Here is a 17,020-nt window from a genome sequence, read left to right on the forward strand (position 1 = left end):
TGCAAGACATAAAATAAGACATAGCGCTGTGAATGTTGAACACTGTGGTCAAATATTGCACATTACACGTGACTTACAAGTGACCTTAACAGCTTTATGGTTCTTACAATTCAAATGGGACATTGGTCACACCTCATTGTCATACATTGGTAAGCCAGGATGATATGAATAGATGTTTGATGGTACCGTACATACATGTCTCAAGTGCGTAGTGTGAGGCTTTCAAATGACTAACTACCCCAGGTTTTTCAAGGCTAGATGAGTGCAGTAGCACTCTGCACCTACAGGACTCACAGAACACACTCAGCCATTAACTAGCAATACTCTTGCCTCACTCTTGTCATCACATGTAAATGACTATGCAACATACAACAGTAGTTAGACATCCTTGTCCTCTCATTTAACAGGTGTTGTTAGATGTCATTGCTGCATGGTCAAAGACAACAAACGTACATGTTTTCTACATCCCCAAACCACTACCTTATCATTTCAGGTTCAAACATGTGTGGCATTATCAGGCGTATGCCATTACCTGTTATTACTATGTTCATAGTCACATACATCATTCATCATCAACATGAGACATGATCCACTGAAGTATTTCAAGACTGAATCTCCAATGCTAAGGAACCTCTACCATGGTGGCACATGTTGACGTATGCTCTGACTGCAGGCCAAATTTGGAATTGTGCACATTTCCTCAGGCTGCCCACATCACATCTGGTGACAAGTGCACTTTTGTGCTAACAGGAAAGTGTCCGAAAGTAAAGGAGGCGCTATGGCCAGCAGACATCTAATTGCAAGTGCAATACAAGGAATAAGCCTCAAGGAATGGGTAATTACCAACAGTTCCTCTGACCTCGATTCCAAGGTAGTCGAAGAGGTCACTTTCCAAGCTTATAAGAGTTGCCCATCGATGTTTCAGCTGGGTCGCCCTCTCCACCTCACAGATCCACTGCATGTGGAGCAGACCTTTCCCCACCACAGCTCTGGGCCTCCGTCGGGTAATCCTCGATCACACTACGGCCCTTGGCTACCATATTTGTAAGGTAGTAAGTGACCAGCCATATAAAGACCCTAAACTCCTCCACACTCATGCCATGAGCCCTTCCCTTCCCCAACATGTCCCAACCCAAACTCACAATTACCTGAATGAAAAAAGATACATCCAAACTACCCCCAACTACCCCAACAGAGTAATCTACCCCAAGGACAAACACCCAACAATACACAATAACTTACAACACAAAATATAAATGCAAAGGACAAAACAGATGTCAGTAACACAACAGGGACAGCAGACAGCACAGAAGCCTCAATGAACAGCACTCCACCAACAGCAGCACACAACCTCTCCAAAGCACAGACACAAAGACTGTGAGTGTAAGAGAAAGGGAAAGTAACTTTCCAGTTCCTGGTTTGCAGCATTGCTGATCCATTACATCGCTTCCTGTGCTGGTACAGCATGTTTTGAACTGATGCGTCATTCTTTTTATGCTATACGCCGCTGTGTGGATTTTTAAGGATGCATGACAAAACATCATGAGGAAATTCCGACACGTCACATAGGATGCATCATTTTTGGCAGATGCAAGGGGTTAAATAAAATGCATCTGAACAATGCATCAATTTTTTTGATGCAATGACTGAAATATGTGTATATATGTATGGTGTCATGTGGAAATCATTTTTATAGTCATAAGGATTGTTGTGTTACCTGTAAATAGTTGTGTTTTACACTCTCATCTCTTTCCATGTTTCCATTGTATACCATATAATTGTACATGGGTGTCAGTACATGTATTATAGGGATCAGACCTCTCATAGGGTACATTTCCTACGTTTTGTTGACACTACACCTTTGATGGATTGCCCCATGTGCCAACTATGTGTTGGCACCTGAATCCATTGCTTAGTTTACCCCCAGGGATGCCATGGACTTGCCATGGGATGTGGGCCGCACACCCACATGTAGGACAGCGCAGATGTCCGCTAATATGTGTTGTGTCCCACAGTGCAGACAGCAGGCAATGGGGGCGGATTAAAGTCTCCAGTGCAAGCAAGTGTTGTGATCTCATGTACACACATGTGAAGGAATATGCGAATGGTACAATTTGCTCATGCCCCCCCTTATCCAGGAGCCTGGCATCAGGGGAGGCATTGCAAGTTTACCTACGGAGATTAGCTCTGCACCTGCCTTGCTCTATTATCTACTAGGGACTTCTGTGTATTTGATTCCCCTTTGCCCTATTATCTATTAGGGACTTAGAAGTAGTTTGATTCCCCCCTGTCCTATTATTAACTAGGAACTTACAGGTGTCTGTAATTGGCAGTTGTACTTGTACCACTTCTGCATCGGCCTTTTATTCAGAGGAGCGTCCCTAGCTCTGATTAGCAGACCCAAGTTATAGCCAGGGTCAGTCGCCAAGATTTTCAGTAAGTCAAATTTGGTTGCATATGCAAACAGCATGACTTTCTCACACTGTGATTGGGCAGGTAATTTGGCTACACACGTGTTGTGATGCTATGTGTTTTCTTACATAGATACACTTTTTCTTGTAATCACACTCTTCTGACAATGTGTGAGTCATTCACGTGTGTACCATACACATGACTAGTATATGGCACCTCAGCAATGTTGCTGCTATTGATGTTACATCTTGTGCTTGCTCCCCATCTTCACCATACTCATTGTCCCATTCTTTATGCTCCTCACTGTCATTGGGCCATGAGAGATTATGACCTGCACATGTGTTCTGCACTTTGCATCACACTAGTATTGGTTTAGTTGCTCAAGGTGGCAAGTAGGTTAATTGGTCCCCAATCATTTCCTGACTCTCAAAGTAATACTTGTGTACTCTGGAAGTTCCCTCCACAATGTAGCAAGTCCTGTTCGGAACATGATCATGAGGAGTACTCAACCACAGCTGCATTCTATGTCCTTTGTCAGGTGCACAATTAGTAGAGATGGATTGGGGGAATGGTCATTACAGATAGTGGTCCTATGTACATTTACAAATCATTCTGTGATGTACATATTGTCAACAGTATGTGACACGCAATGCCATTGGTTCACATCCTTGCAAAATGATCACATATTTGTTGGACACAGTGCTACATATAGAGGTGTACTGTCATTTGTGATACACTTACTATTTGTCATATATGAGAGTGTAGAAGAAGTGGATGTTGTGAGTTGTCACCAGTGTCATGACTCTTTCACCCATTGAGTTGACACATATCTCCCACTTATCCACTGTTGCAGTTTATGTCTACTATTTACATACTTTGCCATACAGTTTGGCACTAATGCATCAAATGATGATTTGTATCTATCCATTTTCTTTTTGTACCAACAATTCATTGTCAGATATGAGTATTTTCAGGCAATGCATAGATTATCTACCACAATTGTCAGAGATTAGTGCATTGTGTCTGATACTTTGAGGATGATGACAGTGTTCACACTTAACTGACAACTGTTGTGTCCTACTTATGGTTTCCTGGATGTGGGTGTTATTTTTTTAAGTGAGACTGTAACAGACACTTCAAGACATATGTAGATTGACTCATTTATTTACATGTTTGGCAGTCATGCTTTCAGTAACATATGCTTAACTGAAGAAGTACAAAAACAAAAAGAACAAACGCCTAAGTGGCAAGAGTATGCCGAGATGTTGGTTCCTTGCTCACTGTGTCACTGGATTTAAACTAGCCTGGCTGGTGAGGAGTGATACCCCATAACCGGTCCCAGGATGCTTGATTCCAGTCCAGGGAGGACCTGGCCTGGCAGTTCAGGCTGGATTGTTCCCATGGGGAACATGCTCAAGACTGATTTGCATGTGGCAGTGTCCAAACTGGGGTCGCATAGTGAGCAAAATAACAATGGATTTAACCCATATCTGTGATTAGGGGTGAGTGTTTGAAACGTTTCAACACTGCCCATCTTCTAATTGTGTTGCTATAACTGAAGAAGTTCAGCACAATGGGTGCAAGTCTCCATACACCCGCATCCATGTTCTGGAGATCAGGTTTATGTGGTGGCTCATCCTCCTCCTCTTCCTTTGGTGCCTTGTTTTCTTCATCCGAGGGGACATTTGACCTGACACAAATATTGTGCAGTATTGCACAGGCCAATATAATCTTGCAGACCAAGGAGTGGGAATATAGGAGTCTCCCACCTGAAGCATCCAAACAGTGAAACCAGCCTTTGCGTAGACCAAATATCCATTCAGCGATGTTTCTTATATGACTGTGCGCCTGGTTGTAAGCCTTTTCTGCTTCAGTTTGTGGGTTTTCAAATGGTGTCATGACCCACTGTTGAATGCCATATTCTTGGGCAGCTTAAATGTAAAAAAAAACAAAAAAAACAACAATGTAATTGCTTTAGATTTCTGTATTTGCATATGTCCTGTCCATGTGTGTTATGTGTACTGGGTTTATCATGCACTCCCCCAAAGTATGACCATGTGAGATGTTGGTCATGCCAGTGTACTGCAGTTTGCAGAGTCCTGTACACTCACTATATGGTATGTCAAAAGCAGTTCATGGGCAGATACATCATACAATTCAGCTTCCTGACTCTCATATTTTTACAGCAGATTTAGATGGGGACCCATTGCTGAATCCACTTAGGGCCTTATTTATACTTTTTGGTGCAAAACTGCACTAAGGCAGTTTTGCCCCAAAAGGTTTTGCACCGGCTTGCACCATTTTTTAGCACCAGCTGGGCACCCTATTTATGGAATGGTGCAAGCCGGTGCAAAGGGTAGGCTAGCTTAAAAAAAAATGACGTTAGGCGGTTTTGAGTCAAAATAAATGATTCTGACCAGATTAGCATCATTTTTTTACGCTAAGGGGCATATTTATACTATGTTTGCACTGAATTAGCGTATTTTTTTTTTAACTCTAATTCAGTGCAAAACTAACTCCATATTTATACTTTGGTGCTAGACCCGTCTAGCACCAAATTTATGGAGTTAAAGTCATTTTTTGGAATTGGAAACCTACCTTGCCTTAATGAGATGCAAAGTAGGCGTTCCCGTGCAAAAAAATGACTCTATGGCCTTAACACCATATTTATACTCCCATGTAAAAATGGTGCAAGGGAGGGAGGAGGGGTCAAAAAATGGGGCAAAGTTTGCTTTGCCCCATTTTTTAAGACCTGGGTCAGTGCAGGCGTTAGGGGACCTGTGGCCCTATTTCCATGGTGGAACACCATGGAATAAGCCCAGAGGTGCCCTCCCTAGGCCCTAGGGGCACCCCCACCCACACTAGAGGGACTGCGAGGATGGGGGACCCCATCCCAGGTAAGTACAGGTAAGTGCATTTTATTTTTTAAAGTGCCATAGGGGCCCTGAAATGGGCCCCCATACATGGCACAGGGTGCAATGGCCATGCCCAGGGGACCCCTGTACTCTGTGCTGGCCACTGGGGTGGTGGGCATGACTCCTGCCTTTTCTAAGGCAGGAGTCATGTGGCATGGTAGGTTTAGCACCATAAAATGACGCTAATCTGGTTAGAGTCATTTTTTTTAACTCTAATCTGCCTAAAGCCATTTTTTGGTGCTAAACCCTCTTCTTCTATACTGCCAGCCCAACCCGACTAAAGTCATTTTTTAAAACTCTAGCCTACCCTTTGCACCAGCTTGCATCATTCCATAAATATGGTGCCCGGCTGGTGCACAGAAATGGTGCAAGCCTGTGCTAAACTTTTTGGTGCAAAACTGAGTTAGTGCATTTTTGCAGCAAAAAGTATAAATAAGGGCCAATATTTTGTACGTTTGCGCCACTTTTGCATCATAAAATGACGTTAATGCGGTGCAAAAAAAGTTAAAATCAGGGCTTTGGTGCTAGATGGGTCTAGCACCAAAGTATAAATATGGAGTTAGTTTTGCACCGAATTAGAGTAAAAAAAATGACACTAATTCGGTGCAAACAGAGTATAAATATGCCCCTTAGTGTTTTGTGTTCACAATACATGTGTGGTGACACATATTGTGGATGTGATTTATTTTGTCAGTCTAGCCTAGGTTGTTGGTGACATGCCAGACATGGCTGACACAGACACATGTATAGGTCTAGGCTCATCCCCATATGTTGATATTGCCATATATAACCTTGGTCCATGCCTTTGATTGTCCTACCTTGTCCATGACAGCTGACATGATGCCATCCACACAGCATGCACTCACACATCCCAACTGAGTGACATAATGTGACAGTTGCTATTTCCCAATCCATGGTTGCATGCCACGGTGAGGAAATACTCTGTACATGTGTGATGGAATTGTGCCCAATGTGTGTACACATCACATGAATCCCGCAAATTTGTTGGTGGTCACATGCAGTCAGCTACTGAAATTCCTGCACTGTGATACGTCTCTAGGAAGGGGAACAGGTACACAATACTTGAGGACTCATGCAGATTTGGGGCCCATACAACTAAACTTACACACAATTTGGCTAGCAAGTACACATTCACACTTGCATCAGGGGTTGTAAGTATTCTCCTTTGCTAGAATGGTGTATGTGGGAGCACCTTCCATCCAAGGCTGCTGCCTCAGAAGCATGGTAATTGATGTCTGTGTGTAGCATTACACTTCACACATGCGAGAAGAGAGTTATTTCACAAACCAATATACATTTGTATAGTTACAGGTCACCTTCCCATGGGCCGTGGTTTGTCATCTGGCTCCTAGGGCCTCATTTACAGTGCCCATGGCACAGAACAGGGCAACAAGTGTCCTGCTGTGCTGCCATGTGCCAGCAGGAAAGGCCATAAATGCACTATATCTACATGATATTGTGCTTTTCTGTCCTCTCACCCTGCAGTGGTGCACAAATTGCTACCAAGTACCAAAGCAGGCAACCTTGCACCATTGTGCATGGATGTCTGGATTGTGGACATGATTGTTTTTGTGCAGGGAGGGACACCTTCCTGGCAAAAAAAAACAATCATATGATGTATTTCCCTCTTTCTATGTGTGCTGCAGAATGCAGCACACATATTAAGAGGGTGATACAGGGAGAAATTAATATATTTTCCCCTGTTGCATCACTCTTACTCCACCCCTGAGGTGTCGTAAGATTCTGCTGCATTCCCAGCCTTGTAAGTCTGGGAATGCATCAGATATCTTCAACTCCCTTGGGTGTTGCATGGGTACATCCCAATCAGTACCCATGGAATGCTGTGTTTCACATAGTGTTATACATGAAAGATGTCCATATTTTATGTATTGTGATGGAAGAGCATTTTACATGAGGCCACTAGTCCCTGAAGTGTGAGCCATGACACAGCTGATGGCCCATTTGTGTTGTATGTGACCACCCCCAGTGTACATGTTACACCTCCCTTGCACACAGATATGTTGGGCAGATTTCCTAGCTGCTATGTATGTCTGTGTGCCTTCACATCATGCAACATGTGCAAAACTGGGGTGAGATGTGTTTCCCTGTTTGTCCGAGTGTTTTGCATTCCATATGTGTACTGGAGCATGGTGCATATATGTGTCAGAGACCTCATCCTGCAGTCAACGCAGCATCTGTCACGGACTACTCGTCGTTTATGACTCAGGCCAACTGGAACTGCAGAGTGGTCTCGATCCTTGTAGGTTGTGCCTTGACCAAGGTAGGGGCAGCCCTTACTGGTAGCCACGGAGCTGCTGACAATGGGACATCAAAAGGCAGTCCGTGCCCTGCAGAAGGAGTCCCAGAGGAAAAAAACCCAAATGGAAAAACCTCTAAGGCTGGAACTCCCTGGAACAAAAAAAAAAGCACAAAAAGGTAAGCCTTCCAATAAAGAAAACAAATACTGGAAGAAACTGGAACAGGTGAAGGAAAAAGCTGGAAGAAAACAACCGGAGCGTGATCACCACTAAAGGAAGTGTTGCAGCGCAAGGGAGAGCAACAATCTCACTCCTCATATACCCTAAAACAGGAGGTGACAGACAGGAAGAAAAAAGACGCCATGTTGGGTTGGGGAAGGACCATAGAAGACTATAGAGAAAGGTGCCATATTGGAAAAGGATCCTAATGCATGCAGTGAAAAGGGTGAAAGAAAGGCATGCGGGGATAAAGAAGAATATGGCTCCTATGTGTAAAAAGAAAAGAAAGAAGAAAAAAGAAGAAAAGAACAGGCATCACCAGATAAGTGAGGGGTTAGGGTGCCCATTCCTAATGTCGAGGGAACGCTGCGCCCTGAACTTGCCGAGGCCCGATACCATATTTAGGGCCTTGTGCGAGAAAATTACAGTAAGAAGGGGCATGACATGCCCTATGGCTGATCAATCAATCAATCAATCAATCATAAGATTTATAAAGCACACTAATCACCCATTAGGGACTCAAGGTGCTGGAGGGGGGGAAGCTGCTGGTCGGAAAGCCATGTCTTTAGGTGTTTCCTGAAGGTTAAGAGGTCTTGGGTCTGGCGAAGGTGGAGCGGTAGGGAGTTCCAGGTCTTGGCGGACAGGTGGGAGAAGGATCTTCCTCCGGCGGTGGTGCGGCGGATGCAGGGAATGGAGGCTGGGGCGAGGGTGGCGGAGCGAAGGTTGTGGGTGGGGGTGTGGAAGGTGAGTCTTTTGTTGAGGTAGGTTGGGCCTGTGTTGTGGAGGGTCTTGTGTGCGTGGACCAGGAGTTTGAAGGTGATCCTCTTTGGTATTGGTAGCCAGTGTAAGTCTCTGAGGTGGGGGGTTATATGGTTGCGGCGTGGGATGTCCAGAATGAGTCGGGCGGATGCGTTCTGGATTCTTTGCAGCTTTGTTTGGAGTTTGGTTGTAGTTCCTGCATATAGGGCGTTTCCGTAGTCCAGACGGCTGCTGACCAGGGCATGGGTGACAGTTTTCCTGGTTTCGACGGGGATCCACTTGAATATTTTTCAGGCCCTGCGGAGGGTGTTGTAGCAAGAAGAGGAGATGGCGTTGACCTGCTGAGTCATGCTGAATGGGGAATCCAGGAGTAATCCCAGGTTACGTGCGTTGGTGGTGGGAGGTGGTGCAGATCCTAGGGAGGTGGGCCACCAGGGGTCGTTCCATGCTGAGGGGTTGGCTCCGAAGATGAGGATCCCTGTCTTCAAATGAACCACGGCTCCAGCTGGCACCGAGCGGAACGATCAGCCCTGGTCGCGGCGGGCCGCAGCACGACAGTAGGTCCCCCCCCGATCCACGGGTTTGTTCGGATAGAGTCGGAAAAACTGACAAATCAAAAGAGGTGCGTGACCAGAAGAGGCATCTTCACAAGAACACTCACTAAGAGGATAACCCTTCCAATGAATGAGTTATTGGAGATGGTTTCAGAATATATGAGAATCACATATTTCTTGGACTTCATATTTGGGTTCGTCATTCACTAACAAACGGGGAGAACATTTGACCTGCCTATGAAAAGGGTCAAGTTTGTAGGTCTTCAGTTGAGATACGTGAAATACTGGATGTATTTTCCATGTTCGAGGCAAACGAAGATGAAAGGACACATGATTGATCTTTTGAAGAATTGAAAATGGTCCATAATAGCGAGGTTTGAACTTGTTTTGTGACAGACAGAGGTGTAAAAATTTGGAAGAAAGCCAGACTTTGTCTTGGATTTGATAAGGTGGAGCTTCACATCATCTCTTATCAGCCATCCTTTTCATGTGTTGATTGGTAGACAAAAGGTTAGAACGTCTAAGGTGTTGAATTTTACGTACTTTCCAAGAAAATGAGATGATTGCAGGAAGTGTACAGGAGGCTTCCGGAATGGGTATAAAAGACTTGGGATGAAAACCATATGAGCAGAAAAAAGGAGTGACTATTGAATCACTATGTATTGTATTGTATGAAAACTCAGCAGTTACTCTGAGTGGTATTGCAAAAACAGCGTAGATATTATTTGAGTCCTTTATTCAGGCATTCCATTTGCCCATTGGTCTGAGGATGAAATCCAGAAGATAAAGCTACCTCAATATTTAGGGTTTCACAGAAATGCTTCCACAAATGTGATATGTATTGAGGGTAACGATGTGAAACAATAACCTGAGGGAGACCATGGAGAAGAAAAATCTCTTGTATAAAGATTTGATTCAATTCTTTGGATGTGGGTAGTTTCTTTAAGACAGTAAAGGGAGCCATCTTAGCAAATGAATCCACAGTCACCTTTATAACTCGATTTCCTGCTGAGGGTGGTAATGAACACATTAAATCAGTTGATACGGTATGCCAAGGGGCTGGTGGAACAGGTAAAGGTTGAAGTAGTCCTGCAGGCTTAGTGTGGGGTATCTTTGCTTGAGCACAGATGGGACAAGTCACCACACAACTCTCAGTATCTTGCTTAAGTATAGGCCACCAGAAGGAATGAAGGAGTATTTCCTGTGTAGCTCTGATACCACGATGGCCGGCCACAGGGGAGTCATGACACAATTGTAGTGCTTTTCTTTGTACTAACTTAGTAGGTAGGAAAAAACGCATCTTTATGGTAGTAATACCCCTTAACCTTGCCTACTGTTTGACATAGATCTTTCATTTCCTGTTCTGAGAGGGTTGAGTACTTTATCAAGGAAAGACTGTACAAGACCAATAATGCTGTCTGGTTCAATGAGGTGTTGTAAAGGGGAATTGCTACCTTCAGGGTAGTGTTGTGACAGGGCATCTACCAGAATATTTTGAGAACCAGGAATATAGGTAATATAAAAATCGAATTGGCTATAAAAGAAAGCCCAACGGGTTTGGCGACTGTTCTGACATTGAAAGTTTCATAGACACTAGATTTCGATGGGCTGTTCTCATTTCAAATGGCTCCCTAGAACCCATAAGGAATTGTCTCCACTCCTGACAGGCTGTTTTTAGAGCTAGAAGTTCTCATTCCAAAACCAAATAATTGTGCTCAGAATCGGATAGCACATGGGACAGATAAAAGATTGGATGTTCTAATCTGTCGTCGTCCTGTCTTTGCAATAATGCGGCCCCTATAGCTCTTTCTGAAGCATCAGTGACTATGATAAATTGTTTACTGGTGTCAGGATGCCGTAGTATAGGAGATTGGGTGAAAGCACATCTTAGGTTTTGGAATGCACTTTCAGCCACATCTTTCCAAATGAAAGTGTTTCGTAAACTCTCTTTTTTAACCCCTTCGCTGCCAAGGCTTTTCCCCTCCTATGCGACCCTTTTCTTGGCTATTTGGGGCAGTTCACGCTTAGGCCCTTATAACATTTTGTTCACATAAGCTACGCACGCCAAATTTACGTCCTTTTTTCCAACATCCTAGGGATTCTAGAGGTTCCCAGACTTTGTGGGTTCCCCTGAAGGAGACCAAGAAATTAGCCCAAATACAGCGAATTTTTTTTTTTTTTTCAAACAAATGGGAAAAATGGTCTGTTTGTGGTTTTTCCCCGAAAATGGCAACAACAAAGGGTTTGTGGGGGTAAAATCACCACCTTCCCAGCTTTCGGGAACAGGAAGACTTGAATTTAAAAACACCATTTTCAACACAATATTGACATTTTACTGGGACATACCCTATTTTTACTATTTTTCGTGCTTTCAGCCTCCTTTCAGTTAGTGACAGAAATGGGTGAGAAACCAATACTGGATCCTGGACAGCTAAACATTTCTGAAAAGTAGACAAAATTCTGGATTCAGCAAGGGGTCATTTGTGTAGATACTACGAGTGTTTCCTACAGAAAATAACAGCTGAAATAAAAGAATATTGAAATTGAGGTGAAAAAACTGCCATTTTTCTCCACATTTTACTCTGTAACTTTTTCCTGCAATGTCAGATTTTTGAAAGCAATATACCGTTACGTTAGCTGGCCTCTTCTGGTTGCGGGGATACATAGGGTTTGTAGGTTCATCAAGAACTCTAGGTACCCAGAGCCAATAAATGAGCTGCACCTTGCAATGGGTTTTCATTCTATACCGGGTATACAGCAATTAATTTGCTGAAATATAAAAAGTGAAAAATAGGTATCAAGAAAACCTTTGTAGTTCCAAAATGGGCACAAGATATGGTGTTGAGAAGCAGTGGTTATTTGCACATCTCTGAATTCCGGGGTGCCCATACTAGCATGTGAATTACAGGGTATTTCTCAAATAGATGTCTTTTTTACACACTGTCTTACATTTGGAAGGAAAAAATGTAGAGAAAGACAAGGGGCAATAACACTTGTTTTGCTATTCTGTGTTCCCCCAAGACTCCCAATAAAAATGGTACCTCACTTGTGTGGGTAGGCCTAGCACCCGCAACAGGAAGTGCCCCAAAAACACAACGCAGACACAGCACATTTTCACAAAGAAAACAGAGCTGTTTTTTGCAAAGAGCCTAGCTGTGGATTTTGGCCTATAGCTCAGCCGGCACCTAGGGAAAACTAGCAAACCTGCACAGTTTTGAAAACTAGACACCTGGGGGAATCCAAGATGGGGTGTCTTGTGGGGCTTTGACCAGGTTCTGTTACCCAGAATCCTTTGCAAACCTCAAAATGTGGCCATAAAAACACTTTTTCCTCTCATTTCGGTGACAGAAAGTTCTGGAATCAGAGAGGAGCCACAAATTTCCTTCCACCCAGCGTTTCCCTAAGTCTCTCGATAAAAATGGTACCTCACTTGTTGGGGTAGGCCTACTGCCCGCAAAAGGAAATGCCACAAAACACTATCTGGACACATCAAAATTATCAAATACAAAAAAATCTGTTTTTGCGGGGGCACCTGCGTTTTTGGTCCTGGGCTCAGCAGCCATCTAGGGAAACCTACCAAACCCAGACATTTCTGAAAACTAGACACCCGAGGGAGTCCAGGGAGGTGTGACTTGCGGGAATCCCCCAATGTTTTCTTACCCAGAATCCTCATCAAATGTCAAATTTAGCTAAAAACACAATTTTTTCTGACATTTCTGTGTGGGATCACTGCACCGGGAAAAATTTCATACCACCCAACATTCCCCTCATTCTCCCGGTATAAATGATACCTCATTTGTGTAGGTGGGCCAAGTGCTTGTGACAGGGAAGAGACAAAAACATGTCGAAATTGAGGGGGAACCAAAGCGGGTCCAAAAGGGCAGTTTGAAAAAAAACATTTTTAGGCTGACAAGTGCAGCTGAATTTTTATCGGTATAGATGAGTCAATGCTGGGTGGTAGGAATTTTGTGGATTCCTGCAGATTCCGGAAGGTTCCACCACAAAAAGTGGGAAAAATGTGTGATTTCCAGCAAAGTTGGAGGTTTGCAGGGCATTGTGGGTAAGAAAATGGTGTGGGGTGCATGTGAAACACACCACCCTGGAATCACCCCGATGTTTAGTTTTCAGATGTGTCTAGGTCTTGTGGATTTTTCTACATGGCAGCGTCCCAAAGTCCATAAAGTGCAGCCCTCACCATTCCACGTTGGACGAATTTGAGAGTTAGCCAAGCTCTCATGGCCCAATTGTAAAACCAAAACCCAAAATAATCAAATGTTTTCTTGCTTGCTGTGGGATAAGATATTTTAGAGTGCGGGGAGAGCTGAAAGACTGTTACCCCTTTCAGTTGGGGTGGGGGCATATCCAGGCCCATACTGGTTGGTAGCCACCACCCCACAATTTTTTTTTAATTCCCTGGAATCTAGTAGACTTTCTGCCCCCCCCCACGGGGTGTGGATCAGGGGTTATTGCCCCTTCTGCCTACTGGTTGGCAGAACAACTTTGGCCCCATTTATTTGGGTTGGGGGTATGGCCATAACCCCACCCTCTTATTTTGGGAAAAAATCCTTCCTGGTGTCTGGTGGGCTTTCTGCTACCCCTTGGGGTATGATGGGCCTTCCAAAAATAGGCCAATCTGCCCCGAATGGGGGCAGATATGGCCAACAGTAATTGGTCCCCTTGGGGAGCGACCCTTACCCAAGGGGCTACCCCCCTAAAGAAAACACACACATACACACACACACCAATCCCTGGTGCCTAAGTGGTTTCTGCCCCCCTCGAGGGGCAGATCGGCCTAATAGAAATACGCCTATCTGCCACCAAGGGGAGCAGAAATGGCCAAAAATAAATTTGCTCCCCCAGAAGAGTGACCCTTGCCTAAGGGGTCGCTCCCCAACTCTAAAAAAAAAAAAAAAAAAAAAAAAGATCCCTGGAGCCTAGAGGTTTCTGCCCCCCTAAAGAAAACACACACATACAGACACACCAATCCCTGGTGCCTTAGTGGTTTCTGCCCCCCCTGGGGGCAGATCGACCTAAGAACAATAGGCCGATCTGCCCCCAGGGAGGGCTGAAATGGCCTAAAATAAATGTCCCCCCCCCGGAGCATCCCTTTCGTGAGGGGTCGCTCCCCTTAAGTGAAATTGGCACAAAAAAAATCCCCGGTGCCCAGTGCTTTCTGCCCCTCTTGGGGGCAGATTGGCCTAACAAAAATCAGCCGATCTGCCCCCAAGAGTGGCAGAATGGTCTAAATACAATTTGCCCCCCAGGGGAGCTACCCTTGCCTTAGGGGTCGCTCCCCACCCTTTAAAAAACAAAACAAAACAAACAAAAAACAACAAAAAAATAATCCCTGGCGCCTAGAGGTTTCTGCCCCCAGGGGCAGATCGGCCTAATAACAATAAGCCGATGTGCCCCCGGAGGGGGCATAAATGGCTTAAAATAAATTTGCCCCTCCGAGGAGTGACACTTGCCTAAGGGGTCACTCCCCTTCCATGAATTCGCCATAAAAAAAACCTCCCTGGTGTCTAGTGGTTTCTGCCCCCACTGGCCTCATAAAAATAGGGCAAATAGCCTAAGTTTAATTTGCCCCCTAGGGGAGCGACCCTCGCCTATGGGGTCGCTCCCCAACTCTAAAAAAACAAAAAAAGATCCCTGGTGCCTAGAGGTTTCTGCCTCCCCCACCCCCGGGGGCAGATCGGCCTAACAACAATAGGCCGATTTGCCCCCAGGGGGCAGAAAAGGCCTTGAAAAATATTGCCCCCCTGGGGAGCGACCCTTGCCTAAGGGGTCGCTCCCTTATGCCAATTTCATTTTCAAAAATGAATCCCTGGTGCCTAGTGGGCATTTCAGAAGCCGTATCGCTTAGGATTATGCAGTGTAAACCAGGGTATTCTTAAGATTACTGTATGATTAGGAGAGGCAATTAGATCAAAAGAGACATGTTCCTGATGTTTTCCAAAGCGTAGACATAGGGTAGGAGTAGTACTGATGACAGGACCGGAAGCTTATAGAGATCCATCAATTGTATGAACCTGTTCTGGAATGTCCTTAGATATTCGGGGATTTTTTTGTTCCATGGCCCAATTCTCATCCAGATAGATTCCACTGGCTCCACAGTCTAATAATGCCAACACCCTTTCTTCCAGACCATCCAGTAACTGCAGTGTAATAGGTAACAGAAACAAGGCAGTAGCATTTTCCTTGGAAGAACAAATAGAAGGTATCTCAGAGAATCCTGTCCCCTCCCTTCTCATAGAGGATGGGAATTGGCGTTTCCCAAAGACTTCACAGGACAGACCGGACAGGTATGAAGCAAATGGCCCAAAGCCCCACGATAAAGACATAATCATTTTCTTTGTCTATTTGCGCTTTCACTAGCAGTTAGAGAGCCACGAGCGGTGTCTATTTGCTTTGGTTCTTTTTCTGCCGCTTCTCTTAACTCAGGTCGAGATTCTTCAGAGCGATGGATGAGGGTACGTGGGTTCCCAGCTTGAGATGGTCCACAATTCTTTCTCTTTTCCACTCTGCGTTCTTGTGGACGATACTCTATGGAAAGTGATAACTCCATTTAGCTTCTCAAATCTTCCACTCTAGCTGAATGTACTAGTTTGTCTTTTATCTCTTCTCAAAGACCCGTATGAAAAAGAGATACAAGAGTACATTCTACCCACATAGTCTTTGCTGCCAGTTGTCTAAAAAACGTTATATATTGTAGAACATCCTGCGTACCTTGCTGGATATCACATAAAGCTTCTTCAGCAGACGACTCCAATCCCAGGTGTTCAAACATTTGTTTAAAGGCAGCAACAAAAGCTGAATAGTCAGACAGCACAGGGTCATTAGAAGCTACCAAAGGAGTCGCCCAGGCCAGAGCAGGACCAGATAGGGAACTAATTAAATATCCCACTTTCAAATTGGGATGGTCGAAATGCAAAATAGACATCAGAGCATTGAGGAACTCACGCAACTTGTTCGGATCTCCTGAAAAACGTGGCGTATTGGGGAGACAGTGGGAACATCTGTTGTTCGGGAAACCAAGGCTTGTCGTAAAGCCGCATTTTTATTTCATAGTTGTTGCAGTTCCAGGGCTTGTTGTTGAATGAATAAGAGTAGCGACTGGTTGGTTTCTGCAGCAGCCGTCGAGGTATTCTCCATACTGCTGGACGAAGACTGGTTCTTTTGGTGCTGCAATCTGTCACGGACTACTTGTTGTTTATGACTCAGGCCAACTGAAACTACAGAGTGGTCTCGGTCCTTGTAGGTTCTGCCTTGACTAAGGTAGGGGCGGCCCTTTCTGGTGGGCATGGTGCTGCTGAAAATGGGACATCAAAAGGCAGTCCGTGCCTTCCAGAAGGAGTCCCAGAGGAAAAAAAAACAAAAGGAAAAACCTCTAAGGCTGGAATTCCCTGTAACAAAAAATAAGCACACAAAAGGTAAGTCTTCCAACAAAGAAAACAAATATTGGAAGAAACTGGCAAAGAAAAAAGCAACCAGAGCGTGATCACCACCAAAGGAAGTATTGCAGCGCAAGGAGAGAAAAAATCTCACTCCTTATATACCCTAAAACAGGAAGTAACAGACAGGAAGAAAAAAGATGCCATGTTGGATTGAGAAAGGACCATAGAAGAATATAGAGGAAGGTGCCATCTTGGAAAAGGATCCTAATGTATGCAGGGAAAAGGGTGGCAGAGAGACATGCTGGGATAAAGAAGAACATGGCTCCTCTGTGTGAAAAGAAAAGAAAGAAGAAAAGTAGAAAGAAGAAAAGAACAGGCATCCCCAGGTAAATGAGGGTTGGGGGGTGCCCACTCCTAATGTTGAGGGCGCTCCGTATATATGCAATATTTAGGGCCCCGTGCGAGAAAACAACAGTAAGAAGGGGCGC

Source organism: Pleurodeles waltl, chromosome 11, assembly GCF_031143425.1.
Source record: "Pleurodeles waltl isolate 20211129_DDA chromosome 11, aPleWal1.hap1.20221129, whole genome shotgun sequence".
NCBI classification, from domain to species: domain Eukaryota; kingdom Metazoa; phylum Chordata; class Amphibia; order Caudata; family Salamandridae; genus Pleurodeles; species Pleurodeles waltl.